Source organism: Adiantum capillus-veneris, chromosome 16 (assembly GCF_014529385.1).
Source record: "Adiantum capillus-veneris isolate H3 chromosome 16, ASM1452938v2, whole genome shotgun sequence".
Classification (NCBI taxonomy): Eukaryota; Viridiplantae; Streptophyta; class Polypodiopsida; order Polypodiales; family Pteridaceae; genus Adiantum; species Adiantum capillus-veneris.
In genome coordinates, this window is record NC_140946.1 from 25,798,187 (window position 1) to 25,815,813 (window position 17,627).

The 17,627-nt window shown below is 43.6% G+C and overlaps 1 pseudogene; it reads left to right on the forward strand.

The window, feature by feature from the left end:
• Positions 1–623: 623 nt before the first annotated feature.
• On the forward strand, positions 624–2,689 carry LOC147438736 (uncharacterized; annotated as a pseudogene).
• Positions 2,690–17,627: the final 14,938 nt, after the last annotated feature.

Sequence of the window (17,627 nt, forward strand, 5' to 3'; positions counted from 1 at the left end):
ATATACTTAACGATCAGATAATTTTGCCCATGCAGATTTTACATTAGATGTTCAGCATCATCAAACCACAAAAATATACACATCCAGAAGTGGGACTCACCTATTGGCTAACCACAGCAATGAGCCATCTACAACCACTGAGATCCAATCTGCCGGAGAAGATCTTAATGGATATCAAGAGAGCGGCAAAGACGCAAACAGTGTAGAAGAAGGGTTATTTGGGAGCTGGGCAAATGCTTACACGAGTAGTCTACCAAGCTCTTGTCATGAAGGAAGACTTGAAGCTGCAGGCCTCAGATAACGCAACCCTAATTCACATGGCGAGGCGTTTGCGCAAGAATCTCCTGTCAAGCCAAGCACAGGAAGAAGAGTCTGAGGATGAAGAAGCCACAGCCACAGCCACAGCCACAGCCACAGCTTCAGTCCACAAACCAACAGAAAGGGAATAAGAAGAAGCTACAGTACAACCTGAGCGCCGCACAAAGAGGAGACACTATCCGAGACAAGAGCAACAAAGGGTAATAGAGGAGATTAGTCATCAAACCGAACCTCAACCCAAGAGGCAAAGGCAAGTTGCTCCCCACAGACAAGAGCATGAAGAGCAACTACAGCATTTGACTCGCATGAGTAGATTGGGACAAAGATTAGCTGAAGAACAAGTGAGAAGAAGACATGATGAAGAGGGAGCTCCACAAGAAGAGACAACTGCTGCTGTAGAAGAGGAAACCGTGTAGTACTCTGAGACGGTACAACATATGGAAGTGGAACTAGAAGAAGAACTTCGAGCATCTTATGAAGAGCGCCAAGTACCACGAGCATCCACAGAGGAGCCAAAAAGTTTGCTAGAGGACATTTCTACAAAGGAGGACTGGACATCCATGATAAATCTGGAAGCAGGCAACACTCCACCTCCTTCACCAAGACAAGCTTTTGTTCCTTCACAACCATCTTCTCCATTAATAGCTCAACCTGCAGAAGTTAGCGAGCCAAGCCCGCCTCCTGTCGAGCAAAGTCCTCCAAGACCAGAAATCGCAGAAGAGGCGCAAGAAGAAGGAAGGAGAGAAGTAGACTTGCCAATGCTCGCCAGAGATGAACAAATAGAAGATTGGAGAAACCGCATGATCCGAGAAATCAATGAGATGGCAGCATTGTCGCAGAGTCAAAGACAATTAAAAAGAGAGGAGGAAGAAAGAAGACGAAGTGTCCAAGATGAACTTGCCAAAGCCAGAGCAGACGCAAAGAAGTCGGAGGAAGAAAACCAAGCACTGAAGCAACAAATCCATATCCTCCAGACTCAAGTAAAGGAAGCGATGGAAGCAAGAAAGTGGCCGAGGACAGAAACGCAGAAACTGAAAACCAAATGGCCATTATAAGAAAGAGGCATCAGGTGGCTATGGAAAAGCAAAGGTGGATGCAGGCTCAGCTTGATGAGCTTCTCATGCAGCCGTTATTGGCTCCTCAACCATCCGCGCAGCCAACTCAGAGTATCAAAGGTCAAGAGATGCTCAGGGAGCTGGAAGCACTCAAGAAATAAGTGGCGGAACTCAAGGAACAGAGAGAACTAATGACAACCACGACAGCTCAAGCATCAAGAACTAATTTTGAAGAGATGCCAGAAATGGAGCAGACTGAAGCAATGGACACAAAGGAACCTACACAAATCGAAGAGCCAATGGCCGAAGAACCAAGTGGGGAAATGGCTGCGGAAACCGAAGACAACGAACTGCTCCGCACTATGCAACAGGAGGTAGAAGAAGAGCAAGAGCCTACTATCAAGGCATACAAGAAGTGGGAGTATGAGGTAGTGTCAGTGGCGGTGAAGCAGTATAAAAACGCACAACAGATCATTCACAGTATGATAAAACTGTCCCTACCTTATCCTCTCCTTCGGCTCATCAATGCCATGCGGATAAAAGAATTGTTGCCTTCTTGCACTATGGAAGAGACAGGAGGCTATGAACCTCTCACATCATCTGAAATGTCAGGCACTGCTCCTCTCAGGAATCGGACGAATTGGCGGCTAACATGGTTTGCCCAGCACATGGGGTCTACCATAGAATACAACAGGGCACCCAGGGCTCAAAGGATTAATCCAACTTATTGCCTAGTCTCCAGACGAAGGGTGTGGATAGTGTTTCAGCAGACAAAGGTCAGACATCCGAACTGGCTAAATTACCCAGAATTGCCACGACCCTCAGGATTCACTACGAATGCATACTTTGTCAGAGCCTGGAGGAGAACACATGACAAATTCATGGGCGTTCCAGATCTTGCATGTGCCATGCTTACAAAGGTAGCTGATCTTTTTATCAAGATCTTCCAGACCTTCAAAGAAGACCTACCTGACGACACAACATGGGAACTTTTCTTAGAAGGCGACGAGGGATTGGCGTATGATTTGACAAAGCAACCAACTCATCACCAAATGATGGGACTATTTGCCAGATGCCATTTCCTACCTAGCTCTTACATGATGACATTCGAAGAGCTATTTCACACAGGATTCTTTGAGGTGGACACACACTTGTTCAAGCCAATCATCCAGAACTTGGCTTTGAGGTATGTAGCATGCAAAGATGCACAGAATGCAAATCCAGTGCATGAGCGGATCAGAGAAGCAGAAAACAAAGAGAGACAAGAAGAAATACGAAGAGCTATAGCAGCCCGACGACATTCCCAAAGCACCTAAAGAAAAAGCATGTCCGAGGACGGACAATGGATTAAGTGGGGGGGATTGTTGTCGTCACATCACGACAAGGCAGAAAAGCATTTTTTATTTTCTGTAGTTAGCTTGTTTAGCAGACAGACTTGTATGTAATTTGGGGTCAGCAAGGACCAAATGTAATGGTTTGGGGTATATACCTCCAGCTTTTAACATATGTACACAGTAAGACATGTGAGACCCATAGAGGGGTTGAATTTTGGTAAGGAGGGACGAGTTTTTTTTGGGGGGACTATGAAGTGAATAGAGCAGAAGAGGTAAAAGCCTCTTGACAGGCATATCTTTATGGGTCCATATCTCTCTTTGTGCTAAGTATTTTGCTATGAAGTTTTGTGTGTGCAATGTTGATGCTTTGATCTACACTTTGATGTAAGTTGTTGCATGTAAAAAACAGTATAGGCAAACATCACGACACTTTTTGGCTGTGTTGCTATTTTGCTCATATCTTGAGGTAGGAGTGTCCAAATTAGATGATTTTTGGTGCATGAGGTCGGGCTCACAAAGGGCTTTACACTGATGTCATCAATCATCATTTTTCATGACCTGCAAACATCATTACGTTTATTGTCCACGGCTTGTAAATTGCAGATCTAGGACATTCTAGCTTCCAAAAGTGCATTCTAGTGATACCATTGGCATTAGGGACCTTGTGGGGTGTTGAGGAGTGATTTTGGAACATTTTCATTTTTTACAGCATTACGCCCTACATCATTACGCGTATTCGTGTCAGGTACCCAGGTACTACAGGTGATGCCAAAGTTTTGGGATATAGTCTAGACTTGCTTTTAGCATGCTTCCTTGCATTGTTGATGCCCAGAGGACCTAGTTTAGTGCCGGGACTCTTGTAGACGGAATAATGTTGTGCTGACTAGAGATTCGTAGCAAGTGCTAGTTTAAAGGACTCCATGGCTTGACAATCCATCGGGGCCTCCAACTGCCTATCCGTGGTCCATACTCCCTGTATCGACAATTAGTAAAGCTAGTTGTGAGACAGATCCGCTATACTGCATAGAGTAGTGGTGACAATCCCCGAGGCGCAGTGTTGATCCATGAGACGATATTGCGCCCGACAACACACACTTGGGCGCCCATGCTTAGCCAACTAATCCCTTGTATGTTCCAGTTAGAGTGCGCCTCTCATCGACTATCACTCTTACCGTTTTCCTATTGGACCGACAAGCCCGGTACCTGACTCTACAAGTAAATAATACAACGTCTGTCGTAGGTGATAGGGTGTCGGTGAGCCGTGAGGGTTAACATGCACCCCTTCCTGATGTAGATTCCGTCCTCGGAAGCTATTGAGTTGAAGCTCGTTCATCGAGGTGGAAGAGCATTTGAGGTGAATGTCCTTAGCCTTCTTCAGTCTCACTGCAAAATCAAACAACATTGGCACAGTAATTGCATTCTCATAAGCGATTAAAAAGCATATGCAGTTTTAGGCAGACAAATTGATTGGTAACAGAATTTTAAACAATTTGTCAGCAATAAACATTAAATTTCAATATAATCAAATGCATAAATAGATGTAAAGGTAAAAAATTAAACAAGTTTGGGGTCGCTAATTTAACGATCGAAAGGCACTAAAGATCGACTATTAATACCATGGGTAAGCTTCTTAATTTTCTTTGGTCAATTAATTTGTTTAATCGCGAGAGCCAAGTATTTCATGTTTGAGGGCTGACTAGAGGCTATACTTAGAAGACCTTGTTGTTAAGCTACGATAAAAGAAATTTCTCATGAAATCATCGCCTGACTGATTACTTTTTCTTTGATCCCCCAAAGTCTTTTCACAGTGATTCAATTTTGATGTGTGTGCTTATTTTGTATACCTTGGGTTTTTTGCTTTTCAAGGAAAAGCGCCCACACTGGGAACCTCTAGGGCTCTAGTACCATAGGCGATACATGTGAGTGAAGTACCCAATCAAGTTGAGATTTCTCTTCCAGCTTAAGATTTTACATTGTGACACTTTGATTTTTTGTTTGTTCATTTTCAACATTTTAATTTTGTAACTTTGGGGGGTCATATAACACAGATACAGCTCCCCAGGCTCATCACACAAGTAAACTCCCTTTATAATACCTAAGCTAAAGGTCAATAGGGTCAAGCCCACTAGAAAGCCCTAGTACATTTCACACAATGCTGCATAAATCGGATTAATAACCTAAGTAACCATTGATTATTAGGAAGGCATTCCCCATGGTATTAAGAGAAGATCTCTAACACCTAACTTGGTCAAACTAGCTTTGTCAGACTTGCTTGATGTTTAAACCTAGACAAGTGATTATGACAAAAAAAGACATTGAATTAAATGTTTGATACTAGGCAAATGTGCTGGATATTATGCTACCAATCACAATCAAAGCAGATAATCATAGATGCAAAAAAGATAAGGGACAATGCTAATGGACAAGAAACACCTATTTGTGTTGATGGTCGTGCTTTTGAAAAGTGGATGAGAGAAAGATTCCATGAAGGTCCAAATCCTAACCACAGCAACATGTTCCTGTACACACTATGAAACACAAAGAATACCTCTAGGAGGCACATCAGTGGGAAAAGGTACTTTGCTAATCACGCAACTCATAAAGAGAAACACTTCTATCGTACTAATCTTACCTACCCTCCATCACTCGAGTGCTGAGGATCAAAGGTGTTTGATGACATAGGTTTTTGTTTTCAGTGTACCGGATGTGAATGTGTAGGTCTGGGTCAATGTTTTGACTTTTATGTGCATACTCGTTTGCTAATTGCTCTTGCTCTTTATTTTTTTTGTTTTTTATGAGTATAAGGCTTTATATATACATTCCCTAAGATTGGAAGATTGAGAGGTCAGGGAGGAAGGTTGAGAGGGAAGCAAGTGAATGACGACTGTCAACAAAGACTCCCCCCTTCCTTGGGTAGATCATACCGTTTGAAATGAGCTTGTCACCCTTTGAAACCAATTGTTCCAGTTGGTAATAGGTGAAGATTTTTGCCAATAGTTTTCTATTACCTTAGGTGCCTCGTCGAGTTGCAAGGGTGGTAAGGTACTCTCCCAGGATCGAACTTGAAGTGGTTCATCTGGTGATTCTTGAACAGTGGGAGGTGTAGATTCTTTTGTAGCTTTATGGAGGTCCACTATTGTAGGTGGAGGTTGTGGAGAAGCTTTTACCTCTATGGATGCATTACATGAGGAGCTAGAAGCTTCATGGGACTCCCCCCTTCCTGAGCTAGGTAGAACAAATTGTTCTTTCTTCAGTACCCAAACTAGCTCTGGAGCGGGTGTGTAGCATTCTGTGATTTTTTTCTTTCCACGATCGTTGATTTGTTTTGGAGCTATGGGATTGGGCTCACATGGGTCAGGTGATAGGTAAGAACACAATCTATGTTTTGGCACCCAGATTTGATTTTTTCCTTGATAGTAGCCTTAGGCTTCCAATAATCGTTTAGGAATCCATCGCAACATTTTCTTACATTTTTTGGGGCGAGTGGGACGTTTCTTACAGGCTTCTGTTTTTTAGCACTAGCTATGGTCGCTAAAGAAGCTTTAGGGACCCACTTGTATGTTTTCTTTGTTATATTAGGATGAGTCTTGTCAGAAGCTATATGCATTGCTTGTAGCATATTTAAGGGTACAGGCATTTCATCCCCCTCAGGTGTTACCCAGGTCGTCCCCCTGTTTCCCCAAGTGTCTATGGTTGCTACTAGGTGGACCCAATCCACATTGTCCGACTCAGTCATCCCAGGTAGTACATCCATATAAGGAGAATCTTCCCCAATATCAGTGTCCACTTTACACGTGTAACAATACTGCAATGGGGCCGAGTGAACTGTGGTGTCAGATCTATGATCAATTATAAACCTGTTTCCTAGAGGATGTGCTCGACCCGTCACAAGATCCACTCGAATGACAGAATCTTGGAACTGCAGGTAGACATGGTTTTTGGACCAGTCATGCACCATTTTTGCTTCCCTCATGAAAGGACGTCCTAAGATAATCTCCGATGCCATAGTGTGTTGGAGAAATCCATAACAATAAAGGTAATCCTTATTTTATGTCCAAAGACCTTGATCTTGAGATTTTCTAGCATTCCAATAGGTTTTACAATAGACCCATTGGCCATCTTCACTACTATGGTTGTGGTCGCAAGGCGAGGTCTTCCCATAGTTTCCCATCAATTTTTAGTCACAATGCTAACCCCAGCGCCACCATCAAGGATTCCCTTCACAATTAATCCCTTAGTAGTGATTGGTATAGTCGCATTGGATTCATCACCCTCAAAGTATTGTCCCAACTTGTTAACATGTATTTCTATAACAAGGTTCTCATCTAGGTTGGGTTGTGGATCTATGTATTCCTCCTCTATTGGCATCTCCCCAGCTCCATCCATCTGTGCAAATTGTGGTAGCCCAAACTTCAGTTCTCCATTGAGGAAGGCTCGAAGAGCTGAGACTAGCTCAAGGTGTTTATATAGTTTGGACATGATGGTGGTTCTAACTTCTGAAGACATGAAATCCATCAATTTGGCAATGTTTAACGGCACCTTTTGGCCTTGAGTCCCTTGACGTGGGGAAGATGGGATCTCCATTTCTTCGATAGGATCAGGTAGTCCCTCAGTAAACATTCTTTCCATCAAGAAGTGAGTACTCCCACTTTCCCATGACTTTAAGTCACTTTCTTCTTGGATGACACTAGGTATGTCCAAGGGTCTATGGACTTGGTGAGGTTGTTGTTGCGTAGGGAACATGGTGTCTGTAATCTAGATCTTCCTAGGTGCTGGTTCTAGATCCCTTTGGGTATCTTCTACCAAACTCCTTAATTGCTTGACTCGCTCAATCTCCTCTGTAGGGTTTGGGTAAGTTCCTATCTTCTTTTTGGATCCTGGCCATTGTGGCTCATGAAGATCTTCCTTGTTGGTTTCTATGTTAGTGGTCGTTTTGGTCTCCATAGTTTCACCTGAATCAGAATCTTCTTCAGCGTCGTTCATATATACGGGGTCATTACCAGTCCCTATGTTGGTCTTTGAATTGGGGTCTGACTTCGCTGCTTTTTGCGATCTCTTTCTTCGTGTTTTCTTCTTTTTCTGAGATTGGGCAATTGATGCCGTGTCTCTTTCCTCAAGAATATAGTTTTGTTTTTGGAGCATCGATCGTGTGAGTACGTTTACTGGTACCACAGGTGTACTTTGTGATGGATCCTCCGTAACTTCAATCAAGCTTAACGGCGTGATCTTCGGTGCATTTGGATTATTTGGACATTGGGCAATCAAATGATCTATGCCACATCAATTACACATGAGTATCAGCATTGTAGATGTGCTCGCTTGATTGGTTTGCATTAGTGTGGCGTTTTTTTGTAGCCTAATAGGACACTCGGCTACATGATGTGGACCTCCACACTCATAGCATTGAAGAGGTGGTCTCTTAGCAGTGTAATTGATATTTTGGCCTCTTGCCGCAAGAGCAGCTACTTGATATACAGGTTTGACTTGTCCCCAATAGTCCTCCATGTAGTATTGTGGACTTTCTTCAAGCACATCCATCCCATTGGAAATATTAGGATCTATATCTTCCTCACATCCTTCCAAACAAGAAATAGATGACTCACAACCCACTTGATTCACAGAAGTGATTCTCGGATGTGGTGGTTGTGGTCCTAGCACTGGAGGTGGTAAAGGTGTTGTTTGAACAACATTTTGGACCCTAGGGACCATGTGTTGTGCTGTTTGTTCAAGAGGTGGGGCCGGCATCAATGCAGGCACTTGAGGTGTGTCTGTCCATGCTAAGGTTGGTCTATTGGCCATCGCCCTCCACACTCATAGCATTGAAGAGGTGGTCTCTTTACTAACAAATGAGGTCCATGGCGTGTTTCTCGGCATTCCCATCATTGGGGTAGGCATGGTAGCCGTGGTGTCATCAAGGGAAAGATGAGCTAGACTTGGAAAGGTGAAGCTATCACTTGTGGGCTCAGATTGCACTGAGACCCCTGGAGAAACAACATATGGGGGATCCATCGGACTTACCGAGGGAGTCTCCATTTGTGATAAGGTCAGTTGTTTAGCCTTCCCTGTATCCAAGAATCTCATGAGACCCGTTGAAGGCATGTTGATCCCCTTGTTCTGTCTCTGTAACTCAATGACCCTATGGATGACCTCACAAACTCTTTGTTGTTGATCCTCTACACTAGTAGCACCCATTGTGGATTGTAGGACATCTAACCAACCCACATGATAGGTGTGACCTGTGTATAGGTCGGTCAGAGTCTCTGTTTGTAATTTGTACTCCCAGTTCTCATTTAAGAACACTCCATCTAGGATTGAGGTGCTAGGGGTGTCCTTTGAGCTAGATGCAATGTTGATTTCTAGGGGTTGGCCCTTAGCGGTTGCTAAATCAAGAGCACTTGATTGCTCTCTTAGCAAGGATATTGACATAGGAGCTATTGCTTTTAACTCTCTTCGTTGCTCCGCCTTGCGTAAGCTCTCGACTTCCTTTTCCCTCGCTGCAAGGATATATCGCTCAACCTCTTGCACTTCGGCAAGGCTTCTACCATCGAGTAATATGACCTCGGAGAGAAATAACTTTGAAGAGTCAGGAGGTGCAGTGAACGAAGTATTCACGTGCACATTCTCTAAGGGTATAGGGTCTACGTTGGTCATGAATGGAGAATTTACTTCCCCACCTCCCTCATTTACATCATTAGCTCCATGTTCAGAGCGAGTGGCTCTACTAAAGGTTTCCTTCAGGCGGCTAAGCACACTCGGCCCGGACCGAGGACCCATGGCATGCATGTCTTGGCTCGAGCTATCGAGATTAGGCATTGGGAAACCCTCCACGATGTTGTAGTCAGAGGAAGAGTCACTAGCCGCTATTCGGGTCTTGGTTTGTACTACCTTGGGTCCCCGTCGAGGGTCCATAACCTAAAGTAGGTGGATATTGAGAACTCGCGTAAGTCGAAATTCTCTCTAGTTGCCTCGTCTCTAGCACACGACCAGAGCGTAGATGCATGTGCCTTTGGCACCCTACAAACGTCGGCGAATAACCTCGAAGGTTAACCGCTTACCTTTTTTAAGCGTCCGTTTTCATTCGTGTTTTTTATGTTTTTAATGTTTTTTTTAATGTTTGATTTTTTTGATTAAAGTGTGTGATAGCTCAAAATGAGCGTATCACTTAGAGGGTCGTTGTGTGCTTTACAACACAATTTTCGGGCATCTGACGTTGCATTGGTCCTCAAAAAATCAATTTAGCTACGTGTGAAGCTAAAATTTCTTTTTTTTAAAAGGCGACTGAGGCCTAGGCCTGAGCGTGAGCTTGGGCTTGGGTCTGGGAGATATTCCTAATCTCGGTCCTACCTTTAATTTTTTTAATTTTTTATTTTTTTTAAAAATAAAATAAAATAAAAGGATAAGGTCACCGTGGCTTGCGCGAGGGCACACACACTCTATCTACCTACTTCTAACTAATACACCTACTATTACACACTAACACACTCTATTAGCTCTCTTAGATCTACTTCTTACTTATTGTACACAGAAAACTAACAACCTTAGTACACAGAGAATAAACACAGTACATTTGAAAACTCCATTAACAAAGAAAACTAACAACCTTAATATATAGAGAATAAACATAGTACCTTTGAAAACTCCATTAACAAAAAAAACACACAGTATAACACCAAATCCCTCTTCTCAACACACACACACACTCCTTCCCTACCTTTCCTATAATTGAAATTGCACCACGGGGAAGCACAGAGTGCTACTCGAGCTTAATGTACGGCATTCCGAGGCAACGACGCCAAAAATGTGCGCGTAAATTGCACGTGTCAATGCAAGGAACTTGCCGATACACCGTGTGCGAGCCACAAATGGCTCCAAGCACACAACAAGCATAAACTAGTTAGCTCAAAGAAGGCGATGGTGTGTCACTCACTGCTCTATGCTTGCTTCGTGGAGGATTCCTCGCCGCAAAGAAGAAGGAGCCGCCGCTTCGCCACGCTCAATCGCTTTGCCGCCACCATGCCGTCGTCGCAATGCTCGATCGCACACTCTCTCTCTCTCTCACGCATACACACACACACACACACACACACACACACAAGGAGATGAAGAAGAAGAAGATGGAGATGGAGCAAGAGCACTCTTCTATTGCACAAATGAGAGAATGAGTGAATTTTAGGTTTAGTTGAATTTTATACGAGCTCACCCCATTCACACTTGGGCGCCCATGCTTAGCCAACTAATCCCTTGAATGTTCCAGTTAGAGTGCGCCTCTCATCGGCGATCACTCTTACCCTTTTCCTATTGGACCGACAAGCCCGGTACCTGACTCTACAAGTAAATAATACAACGTCCGTCGTAGGTGATAGGGTGTCTGTGAGCCGTGAGGGTTAACAGCTGTGGTGTCATCAAAGGAAAGATGAGCTAGACTTGGAAAGGTAAAGTTATCAATTGTGGGCTCAGATTGCATTGAGACCCCTGGCAAAACAACATATGGAGGATCCATCAGACTTACCGAGGGAGTCTCCATTTGTGATAAGGTTGGTTGTTTAGCCTTCCTTGTATCCAAGAATCTCATGAGACTCATTGAAGGCATGTGAATCTCCTTGTTCTGTCTTTTTAGCTCAATAACCCTATGGATGACCTCACAAACTCTTTGTTGTTGATCCTCTACACTAGTGGCACCCGTTGTGGATTGTAGGACATCTAACCAACCCACGTGATAGGTGTGACCTGTGTATAAGTCGGTTAGAGTTTTCGTTTGAGTTCGTACTCCCAGTTCTCATTTAGGAACGCTCTATTTAGGATTGAGGTGCTAGGGGTGTTTTTTGAACTAGATACAGTGTGGCTCTCTATGGGTTGACCCTTAGTGGTCGCTAATTCAGAAGCACTCGATTGCTCTCCTAGCAAGGATATTGACATAGGGGCTTTCGCTTTTAACTTTCTTTGTTGCTCCACTTTGCGTAAGCTCTTGATTTTCTTTTCCCTAGCCGCAATGATATATCACTTAACCTCTTGCACTTCGGCAAGGCTTCTATCATCATGTAATATAACCTTGGAGGGGAATAGCTCTGAAGGGTCATGGGTACAATGAATAGAGTATTCATGTGCACACTCTCCAAGAGCATGGGGTCAAAGTTGGTCATGAATGGTGAATTTACTTCCCCACCCCCCTCATTTACATCGTTAGCTCCATGTTCGGAGCGACTGGCTCTACTAAAGGTTTCCTTCAAGCGGCTAAGCACACTGCTCGGCTCGGACCGTGGGTCCATGGCATGCATGTCTTGGCTTGAGCTATCGAAATTAGGCATTGGGTAACCCCCATGACGTTGTAGTCAGAGGAAGAGTCACTAGCCGCTATGTTTGGATCTTGGGTTGTACTACCTTGGGTCCTCGCCGAGGGCTCTGAAACTAAGGTAGGTGGGTATCGAGAACTCGTATAAGTCGAAGTGCTTGCTAGTTGCTCGGCCTCTAGCACACAACCAGAGCGCAGATGCATGTGCCTTTGGCACCCTACAAGCGTTGGCAAATACCCTCGAGGATTAACTGCTTGATTTTTTGGGCGTTTTACACCCCATTTCACTCGTTTTTTGATGTTTTTAAAAGTCTTTTTACGATCGGTTTTTGGATTAGAGCGTGTGATAGCTCGAAACGAGCGTATTGCTCAAGGGGTGGTGGTGTGCTTTACAACACAGAATTCGGTTATTTAAAGCTCCGTTGGTCCTCAAAAGGGTCGATTTTTACTTAGGTGTGAGGCTAAAGTAAGTAATTTTAGAGGGTGAGACAAGTCTCACACCTTCTTTCTCTACCTTTCCTACATTTCATAATGCACCACAAAGCAGCATAAACTCTGCTATTCGAGCCTAGTGCAGGGCATTTCTTCGGCAACGGTGCCAAAAATGTGCACGTCTATCGCACGTGTCGAAGCAAGGGACTTGCTGTACACTGTGTGCGAGCCACAAATGGCTGCAAGCACACAACTAAACTAATCTAGCAAGCTCAAGAGAGCAAGGGTGTGTCACTCACCGCCCTACACTTGCCTTTGTGGAGAATTCCTCGCCACGAAGAAGAGGGAGCTACCGCCATGCCACGCTCAACCGCCTCACCGCCATCGTGCCGTCGCAATACTCGATCACACACACACACACACACACACACTCTCTCTCTCTCTCTCTCTCTCATGCATACACACACACCCCAGGAGATGAAGAAGAAGATGGAGATGGAGCAAGAGCACTCTTCAATTGCACAAATGAGAGAATGAGTGATTTTTAGGTTTAGGTGACTTTTATATGAGCTCGCCCATCCACACTTGGGCGCCCATGCTTAGCCAACTAACCCTTGAATGTTCTAGTTAGAGCGCGTCTCTCATCAGCGATCACTCTTACCCTTTTTCTATTGGATCGACAAGCCCGGTCCTTGACTCATAACAATGTAATGCTCGTGGATGTTTACTAGGCTGACGCCTATTTGCCAAGGTCAGTACCAAGCGATAGGTGTCGTTGGGCAGTCTCCAAGCCTGATATTCGCTCGGTGTTGACTTCACTGTCGCATGTCATGTCTTTGACACCAAGGTCAATACCAAGCAATAAGGAGCGTTGGGCAGTCCCCAAGCCTCATATTCACCCACTATTGACTCAACTGCCTCTTGTAATGACTTTAACACCAAGCGATAGGTAGCATTGGCCAGTCCCCAAGCCTCGTATTTGGCCAGTGCTGACTTGTCGGTTAACACCAAGCCTCCAACTACGACTTCAAAAGTTCAACCTTCATTGGTGATTTGCAAGGTGCAAGGCTCCATCCACAAAGCAGAATTAAAACATGCACGTACTCACATAACAAAAAGATAGGTAGAACCAACTTTTCTTAATGTACCAAGTTTTAATTTCTTTGAGTTTTGTTATTAGTGAATAGCTTTGTTTTGAGGCTTTTATATTTTTTTACATAAACCTTGTTCATGGAATTGGAAACATTGCAGCTTTAAAGATTTAACTAGCTTGTAATCCCAGCGTAAGTTAGCGTAAGTTGTGCATGTTTAACTAAAGATTTAAAAACAATAACTGTTTTCAAATTTTATTTATATTGAGTTTTGAATCTTTTTATCAATCCAAAATGGCTCCTAAGTCAAGTTGTCATATAATGTTTTAATCAACAATAATGTTTTCAGATAAGCATATTTATATATGTTACTCGTTAATGGCTAGCCACTATATCCCTTTGTCAACAATTTAGAAGATAGTTGTAACTTGTAGTTATATCTAGCTTCATGACATTACAAAATTCATGGAGAGATCATGAAAAAAGCGATAAATCTTCGAGAATCGCACTAAGAAGAGTGCCTAATTTCTAATATGGCTAATGAAAGGTGAACTCAAATTTTGCCCTTCTTACAAGAAGAGTAAGAAATTTTTTGCACTACAATATACACTTTTGTTCATTTGCAATTCAACATGTATTTTTGCAAAAGCATGTGGTTCTAAAATTATCATGCTACTAGTATACTTAAAATAGTGGGTCATTAGATTCCCTACGAAATCCATATGAGGGGGGATGGTTCATTGCGAGAATGTCCATTTATTTTTCGTATGTAGGGGGGTAGGTTAGCATGTAAGATATCGTACATATGGGGGTTTCTCTAGTTTGGATGCACGCAGGTGACATCCCCCATTATTAATAGTGAATCCCTCGAGATATAGGCCTCCTCTCTCTCCCCCCCCTCTCACTCTTAGTTTCTCTCTCTCTCTCTCTCATGCGTTAATTGGGCACTAAGCAGAGAGAGAGAGAGAGAGAGAGAGAGAGAGAGAGAGAGAGAGAGAGAGAGAGAGAGAGAGAGAGAGAGATTGAATTATCCTCCGCAGAGGTCAGATATGACCCATGGGACCGAAATCAAAACTTTACAAAAGGGTTCTTCTAAACGAGAGGATCATGAGATACATCTTAGTTAAGGATTGAGGGTCCAAAGAGGTGTAAAAAAGAAAAGCTAAAATGAACAAAACTAAGAAGGGGAAGGTGAGGCGGCAACTGGCTTGGGAGTTTGAAACTCCTGAAAAATGGCTTTACCTTGTCGATAGACTGCCCATTTCCCTGTTGTGCGTGCTTTCCGCATCTTCTGGAGTTTTGCCTTCTTTTGTTTGAGTTCGGTGGGTGTGAGATCTTCTGTAAACCAAATTTTAGTATCCTTGAGAAGCCTTGATTGCTCAAGGAGTTTGATTCGATCCGCCTTGGTCTTGAAAGTGAGGATTGTGTGATTGGTGCGATGCTCATGTGTAAGAGAGGTGATTGTTGCTAGATTCCATTGTACCAGGTGGGTTATTGCTTGGATATGGGAAAAACACTAGTGAAACTTGAGATCCCCCTCCCATTTCCAGTCACTTAGGAGCCCGCCGATGCGGACATTTTGGGAGATTTCCTCTTGTCATTGTTGCTCGCGTAGCGTGGATGCCACAGGGTCTTTGACCTTGCAAAAGATGACCTCTTGCACTAGATAATCTATGCCTTTTTTCTGTGCATAACCTTTGCAACAAGTCGAGCCTTATGGCAATCGATCTCACCATTCGGCTTGCATTTCAACTTGTAAACCCACTTCGTACCAATGGCCATTTTGCCAGGAGGAAAATCACATAAAGTCCATGTGTCATTTTCTAAAAGTACATCATATTTTGATTGCATGGCAGCCATCCATTTTTTGAATTCTGTGCTTCATCAAATGACAGAGGCTCCTCAACATCATGTAAGCTAGACACAGCCAAAGCATAACAATCTGATGCATAAGATGCATGGCGAGAGCCTGAACAAGTACAACTAGACAAAGGTGCATCCAATTTATTGTCAGGTAAAGTGTGCACCAGTCATTTTGGCATACCTCTAGCGTGCTCATTTTCAGCCCTTTCCTCATCAAGTACATCATGTACATCTGCATCAGTAATAGGCCAATCTGTAACATTTTCAAAGACCCCCATAGGTTGTACATTTGCCTCATTGGAACTTACACTCGTATTTCCACCACGGAAAAGAGGCAACAAAGTGTCATAAATGTCCTGTGAGCTTACATTACTGTCTCTAGAGGATGGTCTCCACTTCCACCTTTGTTTATTGAACTTGACTTCCATCTCTTCTTGCTTGCAGTTTTCCATTGCAGCAAGTCGTGCCTCGATAACAACAAGTCTTTGCTTCAGCTCATCGTTCTCCTTGTGAAGTTTTTTGACTTTCTTTTGAAAGCCAATGACGTTTTCCTATTTCAGGGGTGTTGCTACAACCCCTACGAAGGTGGGCTTGCCAGGGATGATGCGCGAGTGGCCATGGTTGTTGCTGCTCAAAAGACCCACGGATGGGCTCAGTAATCTCGGGGTGGGAAAGACCTCCTAATAGGTAGTAATTTGACTTTGTGTGTGGGTAGGCTTGAAGGTTAGGAAAATAAAACTCAAGGTAGGCTAGCCAGTGATGAGGACAAGCTCGGGAGTCGGGAGGGAACTCGTAACAAGGGCGGCGGCGTATGCGAGGAGAGAGAGCAGGAAACACCAAGTAGCCATTGACGAGGACGACAGGGTATGCGAGGAGAGAGAGTAGGGGAAGTGGTGATGCAAAAAACATCGACTGGCTGGAAACGATAGCGTTGTGGCTTGCTGGTGTAGGGCGGTGCTGGCTAGAGCTGGACCCCCTGCAGGACAGCCCCTCGCCCAGGGGGAGGTCAATGAAGCAGGAGACGAAGAGGAAGAGGTTGCTGCCGCTAGGGTTGAGAGAGAGAAGAATGATGGATTTGTAGAGTTTATGAGTAAGATATCATCATAATATCTAAAGGGTTGGCCTAAAGTTGAGAGAATATCTTTAGCATTATGTGTGTTGAGAGTGTCAGAGAGGAACTCAAACTCTAGGAAGTGGAGGTAGAGATTGCACCATAGGGGGGAGCATGCAAGTCCCATTGTAATTCCATTGGTTTGCCTATAAATCTTCCCTTGACATTGTAGAAATATGTTATTAATGAGCCAGTCGTTTAGTTGGAGTACTTCCTTGAGGTTAAATGAAAGGCTTGATTCGTATCTATAGGAAGACCAAGTGCCTTCTATACATTTGGAGCGGAATCTTTTGAAAGAGATGAACGTCCCTAGAGATGCAGAGAAGGCATGGAATATTAACAAGGTGAGATGATGGATTATGCCTTGTACCCCTGAGTGTGGGATGTTATTGAAGCATCTTTTCACATCCCCTGAGTAGAATTGTGTTGCATGAGAGGGGAGGTTGAGGATGCAATTGTAAAGTGAATCTACAATCCACCAAAATTGTAGGTGAAGATGGTGACATAAAAGTGCTTTGTTGTTAAGTTTTTTGGCTCGTTCCTTGAGTAGCAGTATATACAAGTTTTTAGTGAGCAAGCCTGGAGAGATTTCTGAGTAACAATAGGCAGCCCCACATGTTATCCATCTAAAAGAGGCCTTATGCAGCTTGTATATGCCGGTGAGATAGGGGAGGGAGTGGTGTTCGGAAAGGTGTATTGAGAGAGAAATGTTAGCACAAGGGTGGCAACCCCCTCAATCTCAAGAGGAGATGGTATAAAATCGTTGCTGGCGTTTTTGGGCTTCAAGAAGAACAAAGGCCTTATAAATGATAATCACATTGCTGGAAGCTTTGTCAATGCAAGTAAGAAAGAATTTGTTCCTTAGTTCTTTAATTTCTCTTGTGAGATCATTATGTATGTGGTGTTGTAATTTTAGAAGGGAGGAATTTCCCACAATAAGCTGAGAATGCATCAGTTAATTCTCTGTGTGCTAGGTTAGAAGGTAGAGTGATGCAACCAGATTTTATGAGATACAAGAGCGCTTGATTTAGCTCCTCAAAAGCTTCCATGAAGTTAGGTGGCTTAGTTGGTGTGTGCCCAAGACTTTGGCCACAAAGGTGAGCAAGAGCGGTACTCATAAAACAACACAAATTC